Genomic DNA, 24,162 nt, shown 5'->3' on the forward strand with positions numbered 1-24,162 from the left:
GGCAGTGACAGCGCTCTTCTGAATAGTAATAGTCTGAAAATTGTGAGCCGCTTATGACAATTGTTTGGGGGTGATGAGACTTAAACCCCTGATCTGGAAAATACTTTAAATGTATTTTACCTTTAAATACAAAAATGTGAAGAAGAACTTGATCCATTTGCACAAATGGAATGTTTTAAAAGTTTTATTTGTATACATGGAGAGAGAGACCTGGAGAGAATGAGTCATAAAGTCACCAAAACAATTGGCAACATTAACCATAAAAATTTAATCTTCAATAACTATGCATGAAATCATGGCAAGAAAAAAATTTTATTTCAAGTCAGGAGATAGGCAGGATTATATGTGGAGGGAGACGTAGTCTTTAGCTTCCACGCTAGAGCTCCTTGTGGTCTACCTGCTTTGGCAAGCCATAAGGATTCCAGATTCTAGACTGTTTGGGTATTATATGTGCCTAATCTGCTTCATTACAGTAATGCCGCTCCTATTTGTAGCTCTAGAAGTCTTAGAAAGCATTTTCTCATGTATTATTTCAATTGTTTTCTGTGTTGTCACAGGAAATTAAACAGCAGAGGTATTATTTTCCCACTTGTACCTTTGAAAAAAGTGAGGTTCCGTGGTTCAAAAGCCTTTGTGGGGTCTAACAGGTGACAATACTGGGCCGGGACTTGGAGGGTCACATTTGAGTTGGAATCCTAGCTTTGCCAGTTAGCTGGTGTATGACTTTGCTAAAGCAATTTACAAGACTAGCTGAGTCTCAGTTTCTTCCTCAATAAATTGTGGATGATTATACACATCTGGCTGCCTGTGATAGGAACAGAGGTAACATGCTTAAGGGCCTACCTCTGTGTCTCACAGTGTAGGGGGCTTAGTGAACAGTATGGCTCATTATTCAGCCAATTCCAATGTGGCCATCCAGCATGCCTTGAGTCTACCACTGACGTCATTAACCAAGAGTTGCCTAGCAGAATAAATATCATGAGCACATTAAAAATGATGCCAGAAAGGCATGGAAATTAATTAAATATATACAACCATGAAATATTCAGAACAGCTAGATCTAAAAGGAATTTTTAAAGGAGGCAGGCTCGCTGAAATCCAGAGAACAAGTCCCCATTTGTTTTCCCTGAAATGTACTTGTGTTCTGAACACATAGGTTTGGGTAATAGGAAACATAGCAGAGGTCATTTCTAGAGGATCTGCAATTTCCCTGTCCCTAATCACCATGGCACTGTGCACGGAAGCCAAGGTAAAGGCAACACTACATTATCCCCAGTTTGGGGGAAATATAGCAGAGGTCATTTCTAGAGGATTTGCCATTTCCCAGTCTCTAATCACCATGGCACTGTGCATGGAAGCCAAGATAAAGGCAAAGCTGCATTATCCCCAGTTTTGCAGCCATTTCTACAGATATATATTGCCCAGCTTCTTTCTACTGCCTTGCGTGTATTCTAATTTCAGGCAGAAAGGGATGACAAGCAGTAGTTCATGAAAACAAATCTAATCTCCATGCCCTTGGCCAAAGAAAGGATCAGAAAAGATATAAAATCCCATCCACTGGCAGAACAGTTTCAAATCAGATTGTGATCCAGCATTTCCCTAACAATGTGAGCCAATCTATAAATAATAAGCAAATAAAAATCTGAATTGTTATTCATGTTCTCCCTGAGGATGTGCATGTTGTATATATTAGTGCACCTGCATTCCAGGGAAGCACTTTACTTGCAAATGAAGTGCTAATAAAATTCCACATACCTACAACTGGCCAAATCATAACAGAAGTCCTTGTAATCAGCTGAGTAGAATGCAGCACTGTAAGCAAGAAAAAACTGGTACCCTAGTTAGAGCCATGCAAATATTTTTCCATGTACTTTGTCATTATTTGGGGGAGTCTGTGCACTTGAGTAGCACCTCATTAATTCAGATGTCACTAGTTGCAAAGATGCAGCAGTGACATTGTAGGAAGATGGCTACATACAACTTAGAAGGATGCCTGGTAATTTAATAAGTCATCAATAATTTTGGCTATCTTGAAAATCATCATTATTATCACTAGGAATCATAATATGTAAGGTGTGTTGAGATATATCAAGCCCTGCATTTACCAACAGCTAAGCCATAGGATCCAATCACTTGTAGAAGTTAACAACCTGGCGGCCATAACTCATATAGTCCTGAACTGCCTCTGGGAAGGTAAGACCATAGAGCATTTCGATCCAAGCAAAAGCATCCAGATGCTCCCTGCTGATTCATTACATGAACACTTGTCCAAGTGGGATGACTAAGGCAGAAGATCTGGAAATAGGCTTAATTAGAAACAGACAAAGGGATTTTTGCTGATATTTTTGCCTGGACAACCAGAGTTTGTGTTTGGACCATTGCATTCAATAACTGAAGTTTAAAGCTTTCTATTTGAAGCATTGATTTTACCTGCTGAACCAAGAAAGCTGGTTTTCATCTTGCAGATATGTGATGGGATTACAAACCATATCTTCTGTGCAACGAACACAGTGAAGGGAACTGCATTAACTGTCCTAATTTCACAAAGAAAAAACGTATCCAGACAAGGCATGCAGTAAAGGATGAACACATGTTCTACTGTGTATGTGATTCCCCTCTCAGGACATGAGGGCAGACCCAGCTAGTTTCTTTTGCTTGTTGTTTAGTGCCGTGTTCCAACACCACATCTGACACAAGCTGAGTGATCTTGGGCAAATTCCACAGAAAGCCCCATTTTCACCTTCTGCAATTACCTCTCAGGGTTGCAGTGATGAATAAATAAAATAATGCATGCAAGGCATGTACTTAGAAGAATGCCTGGTATTTTAATAGGTCATCAGTAATTTTGGCTAACTTGAAAATCATCATTATCACTAGGAATCATAAAAATGTGAAGAATGAGAAATCTATAGTCTATACTTGGGACAAACTAACTGATATGGTTTGGCTTCGTCCCTACTCAAATCTCATCTTGAATTCCCATGTGTTGTGGGAGGGACCTGGTGGGAAGTAATTGAATCACAGGGGCAGATCTTTCCTGTGCTATTCTTGCGATAGTGAATAAATCTCATGAGATCTGATGGTTTTATAAGGCAGAGTTTCCCTGCATACGCCCTCTTCTCGTCTGCTGCCAGGTAAGACATGCCTTTCACCTTCTGCCATAATTGTGAGGCCTCACCAGCCACGTGGAACTGTGAGTCCATTAAACCTCTTTCTTTTGTAAATTGATCAGTCTTGGGTGTGTCTTTATCAGCAGCATGAAAATGGACTAATACAGTAAATGGTACCAGGAGTGGGGTGCTACTAAAAAGACACCCAAAAGTGTGGAAGCGACTTTGAAACTGGGTAGCAGGCAGAGGCTGGAACAGTTTGGAGGGCTCAGAAGAAGACGGGAAAATGTGGGGAAGTTTGGAACTCACTAGAGACTTGTTGAATGGCTTTGACCCAAATGCTGGTAATGATATGGATAATGAAATTCAGGCTGAGGTGGTCTCAAATGGAAATGAGGAACTTGTTCGGAACTGGAGCAAAGGTGACTCTTGCTGTGCTTTAGCAAAGAGACTGGTGGCATTTTGCTCCTGCCCTAGAGATTTGTGGAACTTTGAACTTATCATTTGGGGTATCTGGTGGAAAACATTTCTAAGCAGCAAAGCATTCAAGAGGTGACTTGGGTACTGTTAAAGGCATTCAGTTTTAAAAGGGAAAGAACGTAAAGGTTTGGAAAATTTGCAGCCTGACAATGCAAGAGAAAAGAAAATCTCATTTTCTGAGGAGAAATTCAAGCCAGTAGCAGAAATTTGCATAAGTAATGAGGAGCTGAATGTTAGTCACCAAGATGATGGGGAAAGTGTCTCCAGGGCATGTCAGAGACCTTTGCTGAAGCCCCTCTCATCACAGGCCTGGGAGGTTTAGGAGAAAAAAAATGGTTTCATGGGCTGGGTCCCTCTGCTGTGTACAGTCTAGGGACTTGGTTCCCTGTGTCCCAGCCACTCCAGCTGTGACTGATAGGGGCCAAGGTACTTCTTCAAAGGTTGGAAGTCCCAAGCCTTGGCAGCTCCCACATGGTGTTGAGCCTGTTGGTGCACAGAAATCAAGAATTGAGGTTTGGGAACCTCTACGTAGATTTCAGGGAATGTATGGAAATGCCTGGATGCCCAGACAGGTTTGCTGCAAGCGTGGGGCCCTCATGAAGAACCTCTGCTAAGGCAGTGCAGAAGGGAAATGTGGGGTTGAAGCTCCCACACAGAGTCCCTACTGCGGTGCCACCTAGTGGAGCTGTGAGAAGAGGGCCACCATTCTACAGACCCCAGAATAGTAGATACACCTACTGCTTATACCATGTGCCTGGAAAAGCCACAGACACTCAATACCAGGCCCTGAAAGCAGCCAGGAGGGGGTCTATACTCTGCAAAACCACAGGTGTGGAGCTGTCCAAGGTTGACAGAGCCCACTTCTTGTATCATCGTGACCTGGATGTGAGACACTGATTCAAAGGAGATCATTTTGGAGCTTAAAGATTTGACTGCCCCACTGGATTCTGGACTTGCACAAGGCCTGTAGCCCCTTTGTCTTGGCCAATTTCTCCCATTTGGAATGGCTGTATTTACCCAATGCCTGTACACCCATTGTAGCTAGGAAGTAAGTAACTTGCATTTGATTTTACAGGCTCATAGGCAGAAGGGACTTGCCTTGTCTTGGATGACACTTTGGACTGTAGACTTTTTAGTTAATGTTATAATGAATTAAAACTTTGGGAGACTGTTGGGAAGTCATGATTGGTTTTGAAAGATGAGCATATGAGATTTTGGAGGGGCTGTGGCAGGATGGTATGGCTTGGCTGTGTCCCCACTCAAATCTCATCTTGAATTCCCACGTGTTTGGGAGGGACCTGGGAGGAGGTGATTGAATCATGAAGGTAGGTCTTTCCTGTGCTGTTCTCATGATAGTGAATAAGTCTTATGAGATCTGATGGTTTTATAATGGGGAGTTTCTCTGCAAAGGCTCTTTTCTCTTGTCTGCCACAATGTGAGACATGCCTTTCTTCCTTCCACCACGATTATGAGGCCTCCCAGCTATGTGGAACTGTGATTCCATTAAACCTCTTCCTTTTGTAAATTGCCCAGTCTTGGGTATGTCTTTATCAACAGTGTGAAAACTGACTAACATATTCATGGAAATGTCAGAGAAATTTTCATGGAAGAGACAAGTAAATACAGAAATATGCAAACTAAGTAGGGAAATGTGGCAGAGACTGGAAGTCTGGTTGGGGATATTTCTGAAAGGCTGCAGGTTCTAATGCTACCACCAACTACAGACAAGTACTGAGGCTGTACCATGTGCCTAGCAGTGTTCTGGGCAATTTATACCCTTTATCTCACTTACTTTACATGTACTCAGCTTATTGGAAGAGTCAATTCAATAGAGTGTAAACAGGAAAAAAAAGGTTTTTGTTTTTTTTTTCCTCTTCACTATTACCCTTGAAACATTTTCTTTATGATAAGCCTTAATAAAATCTCAAGCAGATTCCCCATATTGTCTTGTCACTTTCATATATGATGAGTCTTATTTGGTGGAGGCTTTTGACAAATTCCGTGTTTTCTAATATCTAACCTTTACTCTCTCAATGGAGTTAAAATTCCCTGCCCTGGGCTTGGGTTGTAATGGGCTTGGAAACCTGCGTGGGTAGGTGGTGGTAAGCTCAGTGTTCTCTGTGTTTCTTTGCTTCAATTTTCCATCTCTCATTTCTGGCTACTAATCTGGCTCCCTTTCCTCCAGGGTTAGAGCACAGCAGAGGAGAGAAAGGGAAAGGAAAGGTTTCAAGATGTCCTGTGCTGGCTTAGAGAGTTCTCCCTGCTGGTGCTGGAACCACTTTGTGTTCTGTCTCTTGGTACTGGGATGCCTCTACTCCTGGTCACTGGCCACTCTTCCTTGGGCCCTTCTTTGACTGCACATTCATCCCACAGGCTGTCTTTCTGGTGGGCCTCCTTATGTGATAACCAGAGCTACCTTCTGCACACACTTGGCCCACAATCTTTTCCTGATTATTCCCCTGCTGGCCACTCTACTCCCCCTGTCCTCCCAGCCTCTCCAGTTGCGATGAGCATAAATAGAGGAAGGCAGTTTATAAAGCAAGAAGAGAAGCAAGAGAACAGAGAAAACATGACAGAGACAGCCTTAGTGGTAATGGCTCTCAACTTATCCCCAGTTTCATTTCAGTAAGGTCTGGCTATTCTTTGCTTCCTCACTAGGTTTCCATAAGACACCTCTTTTGCCTAATAGTAAACCTTCTATGCTTGGGATAGTTTGTGTGGATTAATGTTACTTGCAACCAGTGATGTCTGAACTGAAACAATCCATTTGAGTTGAAACAATCCATTACTGATAGCTTCTTCCCGATGGCACACAAAATAGAATCCAAAGTCTTTGCCATAGTCTGGAAGTATCTCCCGCCCTTACTCCAATATGACTGCATATTATGCCACTCCCCAACCTTTTCATGACACTCTAGCCCATTTGATTTGCTTTAGTTCCTCAAAAAATATAGCTTTTTTCCGCACCATGGAACGTAAGTTCCATCAAAGACTGGGGCCATGTTGTCTTGTACACTTTTGTGTTTGCCGAGCTTAACACAGTACCCAGTACTTAATACATGATCAATAAATATTTGTTGGATCATCCGTAGCTTGTAAGTGACAGTTAAGAGGTCAAATCCATATATTCTCATACCCTATTCATTATTTTACACTGTTTGGTCAACCAACAGCCAATCAATTTAAGTTTATAGTTTCTGAATTATAAAATCTACAGTTATCATGAACATCTATTAACCCACATGTATTTAGTGAGCTCAAAGAGGAGACATAAGAACCATAGCTGATCTGCTGATACCACCAAAACATGCCACTAGTTATGCTGAAAACATTTTTGGAATCCAAAACAAAGAAAAATAATAGCACAAAATGTATTTAACAAAGAGTGAGTAATGTGTCCTCTCTCCTAGAGTCTTAGAAAATGTTAAACCACAAAATTGACAAATTAGCCAATTTTTAGATAGAAAATACTAAGTAGGTGAATAGAATAATTTTTCTTTGAATCAAAGGCCTAAGGGAACATTTTAGAAATGTTCTCCTGCATATTAATAATGGGCTAATAACTTACAATTACATTACATGCTTCTAAAGTTGGAGTCTATTTTCTTCTTCCCTTTTAAGTATCAGTTGTGTATCCCTTATCCAAAGTGCTTGGGACTAGGAGCATTCTGAATTTTGGATTTTTTTGGATATGAGAAGATTTGCATATACATAATGAGGTATCTTGGGGATGGGGCCCAAGTATAAACATAAAATTCATTTATGTTTCATATACACCTTATACACATAGCCTAAAGGTGATTTTATACAATATTTTAAATGATTTTCTGCTTGAAACGTAGTTTTGACTGTGTTCTGACTGCAACTGGTCACATGGTCAGGTGTGGCATTTTCCACTTGTGGCATCATGTCAGCATTCAAAAATACTGGAATTTTGGAGCATTTTGTATTTTAGATTTTGATATTAGGGATGCTCAACCTGTACAAGAAACATACGATTTGTTCAAAGAGATGCTGACCATAAGCCAAGAAAAACAGATACCCAGGGAGTCTGAGAATTAACTTTCCTCCTGGTGTCTCAGGAACGTATATTACCTAAGTACCACAGAACGTGATTTACATGCATGTGGCTGTGCAGGTGCAACCTGGATTAAAGTATCCACCAAGTGATTACTTGTTCCCTCCACGTAGCAGGGTATGTACCCTCCTGATGGTTTGCCACACATCCAATCATGCAATTTATCCCACCAGTCTAGTCTTTAGCAGAGCACCTGTTAAGTTCATTGCCTAACTTCCTTCCCCATCCAACTTCAGGATCCCCAATACCAGGGTCTGAGTTTTGGCTGCTTTGGAATCCCCATCATCTAGCCTAATGCTTGGCACATAGTTGCCAATACCAAGACCCATGAGATGCAAAAATCCATCTCGGTTAAGAGTTCAGGTCCAAATCTTGGCTTCATAACTATGCTACATATGTGACTTTGGCAAAGTTGCTTCACTGCATTGTGCCTTAGTTTTCTTATCTGTAGAAACGGTTATTAATAGCACTACTTTCGCAAGATCATGGTGAGAACTGAATGACATAATGTAAGATAAGCACTCAATAGGTTCCAGCTCTTATTGCTACTATTAAATTATTATCGAATGAATGAATGAATGAATGGGTGTTCTTAGAGATTTCTCAAGTTCCTGGTTTCTTGTCTTGACCCTAGAGTTCTCCATAGCTGCTTTCCCACGAAGCTTCCAGTGCTTTTGGAACCCAAGGGAGGCGATTCTTAGTACATCAAGTGGAAAATCAGGAGGCCATTGACAGACTCATGATAGGAGTAGCAGGGAAAAGCATAGGAATAATAAAAGAGAACATCTTGTCCATCATCTACTGGATAGGCACTGTCCTTGATCTCCACCCTGCTGAATACAAGCATTATTCTGAGCACTGCTGTCACCAAGTAAGGTAGGGACAGGTGAATGAGGAAGAACACAGAATCACTTTGAGTTTACCTTTCCTTTCCAATAAGTCAACCTGCAGTTCTTGAGCACCTAAGTGCCAGGACCTCTGCCAGATAAAGGAGGCATCAGTTAGCCTTCATTCCTCATAATCTAGCAGAGAAGACAAATAATGACCCAGTGGATACAACAACATGAGATGATAGATCAAGTGCCCAGTGTTGTGGCATAATCTAGCAGTGACACATGGCCCAGTCCAGGGCATCAAGGAGGTTTCTGGAAAGAAGTGATGTTTTAATTGATACCTGAAGGAGAGAAGGATTTTTTTTTTAATGAAGAGGGGAGATGAGAATGTTCCAAGTAGAGAGAACAGCAAGTTCAAAGGCTCAAAGTGGGGAAAGATGATATGTTAGAAGGACTGAAAGAAGACTAGCATGGCTGAAAGGCAGAGATGGGGAGGGTGGCAAGAGCTGAGGCTGTGGTGATGGTTGTCCCATCCCACCTCCCCCACACTTCTCCCTCTTCTCACACTCTTGCCTGTACTAAGGGTCTGCCCTGGAAATCCCCAGCCTTCTCACCACCAAGCCCATTAAAAAATTGCTTCTGTCACTTTTGTTTTTGAATATTTTGTTTTGACATATCTCATCAAACACACAGCATTTACTAAGACATGAATTAATTACCCCATGTTAATTAAAGTTGTATTTACTTGCTAGTCAGAGCTTCCATTAGAATGAGATAGACAGTGTTATCGCACAAAGCTGATGGAAGTTCAGTGCAAAGCATACAGATGTGACAGTCTGTTTAATAATACTAGGCAGTGCTAATGTTGGTTGAATTCTTGCTATTTCCAGGCACTATGGTAAGCACTTTCTATGCATATCTCCTTTATTCAATCCTCTTGAAACCCTAGGAAGTATCCTATTTTCCAAAGAAGGCAACTGAGCTTTGGAGAGGTTAAGTAATTTGTCTAAAATCTCACAGCTAACAAGGTGTGAACCTGAGATACAAACCCATGAGGTGTAACCTTTAATTCTGTACTCTCTTAATGACTCCATTTGTAGTTTCTGGTCATGCAGATTTATTATAAGTTCATTTGATTTTTTTAAATTCTTAAAAATAGCTCTAACATTGTTCCTCCTTCCTTCTCCCCAATTTGATGCATTTAAGGGTTGGACAAGGCTTTTATACCTTAAGTTGTTCTTTCTTTGCTTGCAATCCTGAGGTACTCAAGTTGATTACAAGATTCGTAAAGTAGGGATCAGATTCTGAAACCCTCTTCTAGCCATGAGGCATGTGCAAGAGTACCACATCAACGGCTTTAGTGTGAATTTTAACTTAAATCTTAGAAAAGGATCTATTTGTGCTATTAAGTCAATTTGAAAAGATTTACTGTATGCCGGGGGTTCCCTGTGATTTTGTTGAAAAAACATTGCCACCTTTTTTTTGTACATATAGTACTTGAAAATGGACACCACAGAGTGCACCATGAAATTCAAAAGAAAGAAAATAAAATGCAAATGTTCTATGCAAAGGTCTAATACGATACTAATAAATCAAAGCTAAAATGTCCAAATATCCCTACACATAATTATAGATGGATTCTGTGGTATCAAGATTATGATATTTAAAGTTAGTGAGAGAATTGTAGCCCTTCAATGTGACAAGTGTTCTATTCGAAAATGGAAAACAATACATCAAAGAAATTATTTGTGCCATGCCCAGACAATTGCATTAATTTATTTATTTGTTCCTATGGCAACAGAAGATGAAACAAGCTGAGCCTATGTTATGAAATAAACTTTCTGAAAGCAATTATTTTGAATTAAAACCAAATGTTAGGTTTATCCCCAAAACAATGGTGGATAATAACAGTGTGATGATGGCTTAAATAGTCTACAGAATTCTTCTACTTCCATAACTAGGAGGGATGTCACTATTTGGACTCAGGACTCCGTCCATAACTGGATCTATTAATAGTTGCCATCTAAGGAGTTTTTCACCACACAAACACCAAACAACTACAGTCATGCATGGCATGATGATGTTTCAGTCAATGATAGACTGCATATATGATGGTGGTCCCATAAGATTTTAATGGAGCTAAAAGATTATCATCGCCTAGTGAGGTCATAGCTGTCCTAATTTATAGTGCAATGCACTGCTTACATGTTTGTGGTGATGCTGGTATAAAGAAACCTACTGTGATGCTAGTAATATAAAAGTGTAGCATATACAATTACATACATTATATTATCAAGTACATAATACTTGATATGATAATAAATGACTACGTTGCTGATTTATGTATTTACTATAATTTTTATGGTTAGAGTATACTTCTATATCCTCCAGACAAAGTTACTATTATCATAGAAGATGACAGTTCCTGAAGACCTTCTAGTGGAACAAGATGCGGAGGTGGAAGACAGTGACATCAATGATCCTGTCCGTGTGTAGGCCTAAGCTGATGTGTGTGTTTATTAAGTAAAATAAATAATAATTTTAAAAACAGGGGGAAAAAGCTTATAGAATAAGAATATGAAGAAAGAAAACATTTTTGCACAGCTGTCCAATGTGTTTGTGTTTTAAGCTGTGTTATTACAAAGGAGTCAAAAAGTTTAAACAATTAAAAAGTTTACAAAGTAAAAAAGTTACAGTAAGCTAAGACTAAAATTTATTATTAAAGAAACGCTTTTACAAATAAATATGGTGAGGCCCAAGTGCATAGTGTTTATAAAGTCTTCAGCAGAGTACAGTAATGTTCCAGTCCTTCACATGTACTCACCACTCACTCTCGGATTCACCCAGAGCAACTTCCAGTCCTGCAAGCCTCATTCATGGTAGGCGCCCTATACAGATGTACCAGTTTTTATATTTTATATATTTTTGCTGTGCCTTTCTATGTTCAAATATGTTTAGATACACAAATATTGAACACTGCGTTCCAAAGGCCTACAGTATTCAGTGCATTAACATGCTGCACAGGTTTGTAGCTTCAAAACAACAGGGTTTACCACATAGCCTAGGTGTGTAGTAGGCTATCCCATCTAAGTCTATGTAAGTACACTCTAGGATGTTCCCACCATGATGAAATCACCTTCTCAGAACATATGCCCAGTGTTTAGTGTCACATATTCCCATCGTTTAGTGATTATAATATGATGGGGAGTTAAACAAACTGAATGAATCAATGACTTCTTGGGATATGTAGAACCAGTAAGGAGGTAACTTAGTTCAAAAAACCCAAGACTTATCAGCAGTGAATATTGAACTAGTCAATGTATGTGGCAGTACTGTCTAAATTTTTAAAATATATATATACACACAAAGGAAATGAAAGAAATCCAGTAGTCATACATCATCAAGCAATCACTAGTTACTGGCAGGTTGAAGGGTCAGGAAGATAAATTATGCTTGTCCCTGACTTCCAAGAGATTTAGGTATTTACAGGTTACTACTTTTTTAAGAGCCTCCTTCTCTTCCTCAGATTTTTAAAACGATTATTCTTAATAGGTTTTACTTTTTAGGGCAGTTTTTAGGTTTGCAGCAAAATTAGCAGAAAGTACAGGGAGTTAATTCCCATATAACCCCTCTCCCTGCATCTGCACAGTTTCCCTCATTATCAACAGCCTCTGCCAGAGCAGTACATTTGTTAATTTACCAACCTACATTGACACATTGTTATCACCTGAAGTTTATAGTTCACTGTAGGGTTTGCTTTAGAAGACAGTTTTTCAGTTTCTTAGAAAGACATTCACACTATACAATCCCACAGTCATGCACTTTGGTATTTATTCAAAGGAAGTAAAAGCTTGTGTCCATGCAGTAACGTGAAGGTGGATATTTAATGCAGCCTTCTTTATAACTGGCGAAACTTGGAAACAACCAAGATGTCTCAGTAGGTGAATGGAAAAACTGTTGTACATCCGAATGATGAAATATTATCTAGCACTATGAAGAAATAAGCTATCTAGCCATCAAAAGACATGGAGAAAACCCGAAAAGCATATTACTAAGTGAAAGAAGCCAATAAGAGGAGGCTAAATACTGCACGATTCCAACATCCAATATGACTTTCAGGAAAAGGTAAACTAAGGTCACAGTGAAAAAAAAACATCAGTGGTTGGTGGGTGGGAGGCAGAGGAAGGGATGACAGGCAGAACACAGATGATTATCAGGGCAGTGAAATTATTCTGAAGAACCTGTAATGGTAGATATATGTCACTACACATTTGTCAAAACACATAAAGTGTATACCACCAGATGTGAACCCTAATGTAAACTATGTACATTCAGTGATAATGATGTGTCAATATAGGTAAGAAATGTACTACCCTGGTGCAGAATACTGGTAGTGTGGAAGGCAGGGAGTCAGTGTGGGGAGAGGGTATGTGGAAACTCTCCATACTTTCTGCCCAGTGTTGCTGTTTAAAAATAAAGAATACGGCCAGGCATGGTGGCTCATGCCTGTAATCCCAGCACTTTGGGAGGCTGAGATGGGCGGATCACGAGGTCAGGAGATCAAGACCATCCTGGCCAACACAGTGAAACCCCGTCTCTACTAAAAATACAAAAAATTAGCTGGGCGTGGTGGCAGGCACCTGTAGTCCCAGCTACTCAGGAGGCTGAGGCAGGAGAACGGTGTGAACCCGGGAGGTGGAGCTCGCAGTGAGCCGAGATCTCACCACTGCATTCCAGCCTGGGTGACAGAGTGAGACTCCGTCTCAAAAAAACTAAAGAAAGAATACATGCATACATATATAGAAAATATGTATATAAAGTAAATACAAAAATAAAGCTATATATATGTAGTTTTTGATCAGAAATAACATTTTAGTAAATACATTGTTCACTCATCACTAAATGTCTAAGTAAATAAAATATATACTCATATTTCAGGGCTGGGTTTTCAGAGCAAGCATTTGTCATAAAAATGAGATAAAATGAAAATCATCATGGAAATGAGTCATAAAGAAGAAAAATAGGAACCCATTTTAGAATTGAGAAGGGGAATTTAGCTCAAAATTCCAACAAAAGCAACTTTTAAGTAGGCTTGTCTCACTTCAAAGTACCTTTACACATTCAGTGCAGCGTAACTCCAGGAAAGGCTGGGCTCAAAGTAGCGGGAATTAGAATATTTGGAAAAGAAAAAGGAAGAGGAAGAGAAGGTGAAGAATCATGATAATTCTGTCCATGAACTGAGTAAATAACTTAGATTTTCCATTTTTCTTATACATCAATAAGTTTTAAAGGCCAGATGCTGGGAATACAGACCCAGCAAGTCAATTCTTGTCCCAAGGGAACTCCCATCCCCCTGTTAAACATGAATATTATTTTCTTTTGGGATATCAGGATGTTTTCCAATGTCTTTGCTCTGATGATCCATCCTCCCCTCTCCCTGAACCTCCACCCCTTTCCATGGTATGCTGCTGTCTTCCACTTAGAAAACATCAGTCAAATTCCTTCTCACCTCTGGGTCTGGTCTGTCATCTTTCTCTTGAGATGTTCCTGTCTCTCTTATGCCATTTCAAAGCATATCTTCTTTCAAATACCAGGTTTTAAAAGCCTTTCTTGACTACTCCAGCACACGTTTACTTGATATCTCATTCCCTGAACTCATTACTTACTGATGGTCAATGTTCCAGATTCTCAGTTAATAATTTCACATGTGCATCTGTTATCTCCAAATCCAGGCTGTGAGCAATAAAAAATACCCTGTCTTACATACATTTCCCACAGACTGTCAGAATACAGGGCATCTATGAGGGACTTAGATGTCTTTTAATTGATTTACATAAAACTTTATTCGTGCTAATTAAAGTTTTTTATTTGAAAGTGGCATGCTGTTTTTCCAAATAAAGCCCATGTAACTATTAATCTCATGAACTCATAAGTGATTTTAGTAACAACCTTTGAAATTTCTTTCTCCCTTGAGAGACTCCAAACACTAACAGATGAGGCAATCTCATGATATAGAAATTAAAAATGAAAGTCATTTACGCGGGTGGCTATTAGGAGAAATATTTTATACCTAATTAGTGCTGAAAGACATTTTAAAAGTTTTTTCAAATTGATTATTGTGAACCGGAACTTGTTGATAATTCCATTTGGTTTAACAAAATTAAATATCTCTAAATTAATAAAAATAACCTTACCACTAACACTAGCTAATCAAAAATTTTTTTAATTTTAATAAAATGATAAGTGTGTTTCATGCCTAGGGAAGAGAAAGACATAATAGCTTATACTCCTACAAGTGAAGCAGTAGATATATCTGATTGGAGCCATTAAAATATAGAGAAAACAGCCCCCTGCCCCAAGAAGATATAACAGTATATTATTTAGTTTTGGGAAATCTTTACTTCTTTTGCTTTACAAACTTTATTCATTATCTATGCTTTTCCACTTTCAGCTTCCCAATAGTTCACAATCGTATGCTCACAGAAGTCCCCCACCTTGTAATCTATGATAGCAATTAATATTCATTAAAACCGTGCATAGATGCAAATATTAATTCTCAAGCAATTCCCCTGTGGAAAAAAAAATGCATTAGAAAAAATCTCAATCATCAGCCTCCAAGTTAAGAAAGGTATGGAAGACAGAAGACCAAACCTACATGAACATTTCATCTTCCATTCATGATCCATCTAAATAACAGAACATATATTTTTTAGAAAAAATAAATACATAACTTCTAGTTTTGACAAAAGGGCATACACTTGACTCTCTATGCTCTTCCTCATTAATTATAGCCATAAACTCTGGAAATAATAAAACAGACAATCATAAGAAAATGACAGAAACAGGTAGTCAGACTGATTGGGGCGCAGAACTAAAGAAATAACACATTGTTCCAAGGTATCACAAATACCCTTCCAGTGGCAGAAGATGATCAGTATCTTGAATCTAAACCACCAACCAAGCAGCACAAGATATTCCAGGTACACTCTGTCCCTGTACCAAAGAGAGTCCTGCTGACAACAAACAGCTAGGCTCTGAGAAATACTTCTCATCTCTGAAAGCTGGAGACTGCCTTCCCTCATCTAAAGTCACTGTGGACCTGGCCAGAAGACGTGCTGTCCAGCCTTACAGGAACCATCAGGGATTAGAAGCTTTGGTTTAACAAGACAAAGTAAGCCAAAATAGCACTGCAAAATTTCTGAAAACTAAGCTATCATTGGAACGACAGCCCACAAAAGTAGTCCGGGAGCTGCATGCCCAACCCAAACAAGATGACTGCCTGTATAAAGAAAATATTTGAATAGGAGCCAAAGTCTTCTAACACAATGTTCAGGATACAATAGACTATCATTTGTCATACCAACAACCAGAAAAATCACAACATGAATAATAAAAGATAAAAGATGCCACCAAAAAAATAAATCAGATATTGGAATTATTTGACAAAGATTTTACAGCAGTCAGCATAAATATGATTCAACAAGCAAAAACAAATTCCTTTGAAATAAAAACATAGAAAAATCTTATAAAAATGAAAATTCTTATAAAAATGGAAATCATATAACTAAAAAATACAATAACCAAAACAAAACAAAAACCTCAGTAGAGGGCTCAGTAGTAAAATAAATATGACAAAGAAAAGAGTAAGTAAACTTGAAGGTAAATTTTTTTGTTGCTGTTAAATTGTGTCCTTTCAAAATTTTTATGTTGAAGTCCTAACCCTGAGTACTTAAGGTGACGTTATTTGAAATAGAGTATTTACATTTAAGCGTTAAAAAAGGTTATTAAGGTAGGTGGGCCCCAATCCATTATGACTGGCGTCCTCATAAAAAGGTGAAATTTGGACACAGTTACATTTGGTAGAATGCTCAAAAGGTTCTTGCCTTACTGTTCAATAGGAATTAGCCCTAAAACAGTCTTTCTTTTTTCTTTTTGAGATGGAGTCTCACTCTATTGCCCAGGCTGGAGTGCAGTGGCACGATCCCAGCTCACTGCAACCTCTGCCTCCCAGGTTCAAGTGATCCTCCCACCTAAGTCTCCCAAGTAGCTGGGATTATAGGCACCTGCCACCTTGCCCAGCAATTTTGGTGCTTCCTAATAAATCTTAAGACCTCAAAGGATTAAATCCTCCTATCACTTAAGTGCAGTGAATCTCAGAACAAAGTAAAATAATACTTATAGGAGTATGAAAATATTCATTATCTATGCTTTTCCACATTCAGCTTCCCAACAGTTCACAATTGTATGCAAACAACATAAAATTTACACTAATATAACATGCATGCAAGGAAGCAAGAAAGTATGATCCATAATAAAAATAAAAATAAATTAATTACAAAGAAACCCAGACTGACACAGTTGTAAAAATCATCAGATGAAATTATTATAGTTATTATAAAGGAATTCCACATGTTTAAAAACTAGGGAAAAAATTTAATATGCTAACTAGAAATGTTGAAGATATAATACAGACCTAAAGTGAACGTCTAACCATGAAAACTACAATGTCTGAGATGAAAAATACACCCAATTAAATTAATGGCAGATTGAACATTGAAAAAATAAAAATAGCATATTTAAGTGTATAGCAATATAAATGATCTAAAATCAAACATACAGAGAGAAAAAGACAGTGAAAAAAACAAATAAATACAATAATCAGTGAACAGTGGGAAAATCTCAAGCCCCCTAATATACATGCAACTGGAAGTCACAAAGGTTAAGGGAAAGTAGTAAAATATTTAAAGAAAGATTTGCTGAAAACTTTCTAATGGTGATGAAAAGTATAACTGGTAACAGAGTAGAAAACCTGAACTGCAACTGATAAATCGCTAGAGTCTCAGTGTGGGCAAGTCTGAGTTAAAAACTCCAGGGGGCCCCCTCACAGGGGCCCTCAAACTTCTGTGAGTTTTACCTCCAGAAGCTCAACCAAGTTTTCACAGTAAATATACCCTGTAAAATTTCCTTCAAAAGTCAAGGAGAAATAAAGACTTTCTCAGACTTTCTTGAATCTACAGAACTATAAGCCTGCAGATTTAAGAGATGCAACACACACTAAGATTAGAAATATTTTAAAAAGAAAACTATACCAAGGTGTGTGATAATTAAATTGTTCAAGACCAGTAATACATAGAAATCTTAGAAGCTAAAGAAAAAAATATATATATACAGAGTAACTAAAACAATAATGTCAGCAGATTTCTAATCAGAGATAATGAAAGTGAGAAGACAGTGGAATACCATTTGGGGAGAAAAACTATCAACTCAGAATTCTATATCAAGCAAAATCTTTCAAAAACAAAAGCAACTTTTGGGTTTTGGTTCTGCATGTAAGGAGCTTGAAAGTTACACTTTATTCTAACAAATTAAAAGCTAAAAAGACTGAGAGACTGGTCAGGTGAGGTGGCTCATTCCTGTAATCCCAGCAGTTTGGGAGGCTGAGGCAGGTGGATCGTCTGAGGTCTAGAGTTCAAGACCAGCCTGGCCAACATGGTGAAACCCTGTCTCTACTAAAAATACAAAAAATTAGCCAGACGTGGTGGCACGTGCCTGTAGTCCCAGCTACTTGAGAGGCTGAGGCAGGAGAATCACTTGAAGCCAGGAGGCAGAGGTTGCAGTGAGCCAAGATTGTTCCATTACACACCAGCCTGGGCAACAAGAGCAAAACTCCATCTCAAAAACAGAACTAGAGAAAACAAAAAAAACTGAGAGATCACAACTCTTATTTGATCTGTAAAAGAAGTGAGGATTCAAGGCAAACTGCTTTCTCCAAGATTGCAGGAACAGACAACAAATAAAGAGAATCATAGTTTACCAGATTAAAGGCTCATAAACAGAAATTGCCATGGTAACTAGTAACATGGTACAACACCTGAACTGTAAATGATAAACTGTTGAAGTCTCAGTTTGGACAAGTCTGAGAGTTAAAAACTTGAAGGAACCCAGTCATAGGGGCCCTCATGCTTCTTTGAGTTTTATCTCCTGGGGCTCAAGCAGGTTTTCACAGTAAATATTAGAGAAAATTGCTTCATGTTTCCAGCAGGGGGAGGAGAAAAGAGCCATTTTTAAATATATGCCAGAAGATTCTTTTCTTAACAAGATCTGTACTTGGGAGAAATTATTTAATAAGAAGTTAACCTTGCTGGTTTTATCAGAGTCTAACTGACCTAGGGTAAGTGTATTAGTGAGGATTCTCTAGGGGAGCAGAACTAATGGAATATATATATATATAATATATATATATATATTTATATATATACACACACACACACACGTATATATGAGCTTATTAAGTATTAAGTCATAGGATCACAAGGTCCTGCAATAGGCCATCTGCAGGCTGAGGAGCAAGGAGAGCCAATCTGAGGTTCCAAAACTGAAGAATTTGGAGTCTGATATTTGAGGACAGAGAGCATTCAGCACAGCAGAATGATGTAGGCTGGGAGGCTATGCCAGTCTCTTCATATTTTTCTGCCTGATTTATATTCTAGCCATGCTGGCAGCTGATTAAATAGTGCCCACCCAGATTAAGGATGGGTCTACCTTTCCCATTCCACTGACTCAAATGTTAATGTCCTTTGGCAACACCCTGATAGACACACCCAGGATCAATACTTTGTATCCTTCAATCCAATCAAGTTGACATTCAGTAATAACCATCACAAGTCCACCCCTTGTCAACTTGAACCCATACACATCTCCTGAAAGCATACATAATCTTCAAATAAAGACATTAATAAGGACATAATTATGCCTAACATATACAACAGTCCTTCATACAATGGGAAATGCACCAATCCCCAACTCAAATACTATCACATAACTTAAATGCTAATGTGAAGTCAATAAATGTTATGTCACATGATAAAGGAGAAAGGAAATAAAATGAAGATATTTTCTTAGTACAAGTGTATACATGCACAAACACGTTTTTAACAAAAGAAGTAGGAAATACTCATGACAATTACAGTCCTTGTTTCTTCAGCTGGTCACGTGGTCATAGCTGGTATTGATGACTGCCTTCTTCTACTACCCATTCTTTATTCCTTTTGCTTTCAGGAAGTGCCTTGGCAGGTTGTATTTTTTTCCTAGTGGAGTGACCCAAATCTTCATTCTTGAGGGGTATGGGTCATTTGTAGTCCTGCCTGGATTGGGCTGTTGTAGTTTCCCATTGACCTTAGTCACAGGGCATGGTAATACTGAGACATGCCCTAATGGATCTCTTGTCTTCCATGCATACTCTTCCTTACCTCTATTGTGGAGTGGAATTGTAGACTTATCTCACCTTGATATTCTGGGTCAATCACGCCAGTCAACACTGTTACTCCCTTCTTAGCCTGTTGACTTAAAAGTAGGAGGAGACCAAAGTGTCCAGGTGGCAATCTTAACCTCCAGTTTAATGGAATCATTGTTGTGTGTCCTGGTGACAGTGTTCCTCCCTCTGGAACTAAGACCTCTAGGTCAGCAGAACATAATGTTGTGGGAACAGGAAGCAAAAATTTTGCTAGTGGAACACTAGGGGTGATGGTGAGTGGTACCACTTTCACGTCCACCCCTTGCTTCCTGGACCCATGAATCCTGCCTCCAGGAGAAACAGTACCATATACTGGATGCTGATTCAGAGCATACATGGCCTTCTGGAGATCTTTGTCCCAGTCCTCCAAAGTATTGTCACCTACTTGGCATGGTAACTATGACTTCAAAAGGCCATCCCATTCTATCAGTCCAGCTGTTTCTGGGTGATGGGGAACACAGTAAGACCAGGGAACTCCATAAGCATGAGCCCACTCCCGCACTTCTTTAGCCCTAGAGTGAGTGCCTTGATCAAAGGCAATGCTGTGTGGAATACTATGATGGTGGATAAGGCATTCTGTGAGTCCATGGATGGTAGTCTTGGTAGAAGCATTGTATGCAAGATAGAAAAACCCATAACCGGAGTAAGTGTCTATTCCAGCAAGGACAAATCTTTTCCTTTTCTATGATAGAAGAAGTCCAATATAATTAACCTGCCACCAGGTAGCTGGCTGATCACCCTAAGGAATGGTGCCATGATAAGGGCTCAGTGTTGGTCTCTGGGGCTGGGAAATTGGGCATTCAGCAGTGGTCGCAGCCAGGTCCAGCCTTGGTGAGTAGAAGTCCATGTTGCTGAGCCCATGCATAACCTCCACCCCTGCCACCATGGCCACTTTGTTCACAGGCCCATTGGGCAGTGACAGGGGTGGCTGGGGGGAAAGAGTCTCTGAGTCCACAGAAGGGGTCATCCTATCCATTTGATTATTAAAATCCGCCTCTGCTGAGGTCACCCATTGGTGAGCACTCACATGGGATACAAATATCTTAACAGTTTTTGACCACTCAGAGAGGTCCATCCACATACCTCTTCCCCAAATTTCTTTGTCACCAAATTTCCAATCATGCTTCTTCCAAGTCCATGACCATCCAGCTAAACCATTGGCTACAGCCCATGAATCACTATGTAATTACACATCTGCTCATTTCTTCTTCTATGCAAAGTGCACAACCAGGTGCACTGCCCAAAGTTCTGCCCACTGGGAAGATTTCCCTTCACTGCTGTCCTTTAGGGATGTCCTAGAAAGTGTCTGCAGTGTTGCAGCTGTCCACTTTCAGAGAGTACCTGCATATCATGCAGAACCATCTGTGAACCAGGCCCTAGTCTTCTCTTCCTCTGTCAACTGATCATAGGGAACTCCCCATGAGACAATTGGTACAGGCTGGGGGAGAGAAGACAGGGTGGCAGGAGTGGAGACCATGGGCATTTGAGCCACTTCCTTGTGTAACTTACTTGTGCCTTCAGGACCCGCTCAAGTCTGATCACATATATATCACTTCCACTTGATGATGGAATGCTGCTGTGCATGACCCACTTTATGGCTAGATAGGTCAGAAAGCACCCAGTTCATAATAAGCAGTTCAGGTCACATGGTGACTTGATGACCCATAGTCAAATATTCAGATTCCACCAAAGCCCAGTAACAGTCTAGGAGGTGTCTCTCAAAGGGAGAGTAGTTATCTGCAAAAGATGGCAGGGCCTTGCTCCAAAATCCGAGAGGCCTCCACTGTGATTCACCTATGGGGGTCTGCCAAAAGCTACAAACAGCATCCCTATCTGCCACTGACACCTCAAGCACCATTGAATCTGCCAGGTCATATGGCCCAGGTGGCAGAGCAGCTTGCATAGGAGCCTGGACTTGTTGCAGAGCCTTCTCCTGTTCTGGACCCTACTCAAAATTGGCAGCCTTTTGGGTCACTTGATAAAAGGGCCAGAGTAACAAACCCAGATGAGGAATGTGTTGCCTCCAAAATCCAAATAGGCCCACTAGGTGTTGTGCCTCTTTCTTGGTTGTAGGAGAGGCCAATATAGCAAATTATCTTTCACCTTACAAGGAATATTTCAACAGGCCCCATACCACTAGACCCCTAGAAATTTTACTGAGGTAGCAGTTCCCTGAATTTTAGATTTATTTCCCATCCTCTGGCATGCAAATGTCTCACCAATAAGTCCAGTGTGTTTGCTACTTCTTGCTTACTGGATCCAATTGGCATAATGTCACCAATGTAATGGAACAGTGTGATATCTTGAGGAAGTGAAAAGTGATCAAGGTCTATCCAAATAAGATTATGACACAAAACTGGAGAGCTGATATACCCCTGAGGTAGGACAGTAAAGGTATACTGCTGGCCTTGCCAGCTGAAGACAAATTGCTTCTGGTGGGCCTTATGGACAAGAATGGAAAAAAAAGGCATTTGCCAAGTCAATGGCTGCATACCAGGTACCAGGAGATGTGTTAATTCGCTCAAGCAATGAAACCACATCTGGCACAGCAGCTGCAATTGGAGTCACCACTTGGTTAAGCTTACAATAATCCACTGTCTTTCTCCAAGATCTATCTGTCTTCGGCACAGGCCAAATTAAAGAGTTGAATGGGGATGTGGTGGGAATCACCACCCGTGAGTCTTTCAAGTCCTTGATGGTGGTGCTAATCTCTGCAATCCCTCCAAGGATGTAATATTGTTTTTTATTTACTATTTTTCTAGGTAGAGTCAGCTCTAATGGTTTCCATTTGGCCTTTTCCACCATAATAGCCCTCACCCAAGGAGAATAACCATCTCCAGTCAGCTCTAGCCTTCCACATCAACGAAGTAAATATTCACCTTCAGTCCACTTTAGCCCTTCACATGAAAGAAGGGAAATACTCAACTCTGGCTTACTCTAGCCATTCTCTCCCACCTAACCAGGTAGGGTGCAAACTGAAAAACAATGTTAAAGTTCATAGTCCAGAAGCATCCCTTTTAAAAAACCAAACCTAAACAAACAAACAAAACAAAGCAAAACAAAACAAAAACCAAGACCCAATTACAGGACTAGAGAATGCTTCTTCTCCCTCCCCACATTTTACCACCACATTAATAAAGGCCTATTTACAGCAATTTCTTTTATGTGATCCATTATATCTGGCTATCAAGAAAAAAAAGCCAAATCACAATTTTAAGTGAAAGGATAAACATCAGAATCAGAAATGGCAGGGATGTTGGAATAGTCAGACTAGGAATTTAAAACAACAATGGTAATATGCTAAGTGGTCTAATGGGTAAAATAGCATGCAGGAACAGACGAACAATATAAGCAAAGAGATAGGAATTCGAAGAAAGAACCAAAATTAAATGATAGAGATATAAATCAATGTAACAGAAATGAAGAACACCTTTGAAGGGCTTATTAGCATACCAGGCATGGCTGAGAAAATAATCTCTGAGCTCGAAGGTATCTCAATAGAAACCTTCAAAACTGGAAAGCAAAGAGAACAAAGACAAAAACAAAAAAACGACAAACCCAGAATATCAAAGGACTGAGACACAATTACAAAAAGTGAAGTAAATACATAATACAGATGCCAGAAGAAGAGAGAAAGGAACAACAACAAAAAAACAATTGAAACAATAATGTCTAAGAATTTTTCCAAATTAACGTCATACACTAAACCTCAGAACTAGGAAGAAGCTCAGAGAACATTAAACAGGATAAATGCCAAAAAACAAATAAACAAAAAACAACACCTAGGCACATTATTTTTAAACTACTAAAAATCAAAGATAAAAAAAAAATCCAAAATGAAGCCAGAGGAAAAAAAACATCTATAGAGGAACAAAGATAAGAATTACATCTAACTTCTCAGAACTCATGCAAATAAAAAAAGAATGGAATACAATATTTGAAGTGTTGGGGAAAAAACTCAGCAGCACTGAATTCTATACCCTGTGACATTTACTTCAAAAGTCAAGGAGAAATAAAGACTTCCTCAGACAAGCAAAAATTGAGAAAATTTCTTACCAATAGACCTGCATTGTAAAAAATGTTCAAAGAAGTCCTTTGGAAAGAAGGACAATAATATAGGTCAGAAACCTGGATCCTCATAAAGGAGGATACACATTCACCCATAATGAATACACATGAATTCATAATGTGTATGATCCTAACAACAAAATATCAAACTATGTGATGCAAAAATTGATAGAACTGCAAGAAGAAATAAATGAATCCATTATTACAGTTGAAGACTTCGATACTACTTTATTAGAAATAAACAAAGCCAGCAGGCAGAAAATCAGTAAAGCCATAGTTGAATGAAATAACACTATCAAT

The sequence above is a fragment of the Macaca fascicularis genome, chromosome 9, assembly GCF_037993035.2.
Source record: "Macaca fascicularis isolate 582-1 chromosome 9, T2T-MFA8v1.1".
Taxonomy (NCBI): Eukaryota; Metazoa; Chordata; class Mammalia; order Primates; family Cercopithecidae; genus Macaca; species Macaca fascicularis.